General features: G+C 40.4%; 1 non-coding gene across 1 annotated transcript; it reads left to right on the forward strand.

Moving 5' to 3' along the window:
- The first annotated feature begins 266 nt into the window (after positions 1-266).
- trnai-uau (transfer RNA isoleucine (anticodon UAU)) lies at positions 267-360 on the forward strand. Its single transcript has 2 exons — positions 267-304; positions 325-360. It is a non-coding gene; the product is annotated as a tRNA-Ile (tRNA).
- Positions 361-681: the final 321 nt, after the last annotated feature.

Consider the following 681-nt stretch of genomic DNA (forward strand, 5'->3'; position numbering starts at 1 on the left):
CGGGGTGGGGGCATCGGGCGCTGATTAGAGATATCAATGTTTAACCCCGAGGGGGGGAGCACCGGGCGCTGATTAGAAGTATCAATGTACATTTAACCCCGGGGGGTCGGCAGATATCTGGACATGCTGTATGCATGATAGTGCAAACCTTGGTTTCAAACGATCTTCTACCGAAATAAAGTGCTCTGAGTGCGTATGCCTGGGCAATGTTATAATTCAACAGTTTTACTCCCCACAGACACAAACATTGGTAACCAGTGTATCAGGCTCCTGTGGCGCAATCGGTTAGCGCGTGGTACTTATACAGCAGTATGCAGCGAAGCAATGCCGAGGTTGTGAGTTCGAGCCTCACCAGGAGCATGCACTTTTTTTTTCTATTTATTGTCCAGAAAAGGAGCATTTTTCAATCCATTTAGGAGGACATTACATAAGTATGTCATTGAGATAACAGGTCAGAGTGCAGGCACAGCTAAATTCCTTTTATTTAATTCCATTTTTTTTAGTACAAACTTTTTTAAGACATGTTAGAATGAATTACCAAATGTGACTAATATTTAAACATGCATCACGAGTGTTTTATGTAAAAACATTGGAGGCCTACAGTTGTACATCATTACAAACTTTAATAACCAGTAATGTTTATAACATAACATTGTAGGAAAGACTATAAAATAATACATG

Source organism: Oncorhynchus keta, unplaced genomic scaffold (assembly GCF_023373465.1).
Source record: "Oncorhynchus keta strain PuntledgeMale-10-30-2019 unplaced genomic scaffold, Oket_V2 Un_contig_471_pilon_pilon, whole genome shotgun sequence".
NCBI lineage: Eukaryota > Metazoa > Chordata > Actinopteri > Salmoniformes > Salmonidae > Oncorhynchus > Oncorhynchus keta.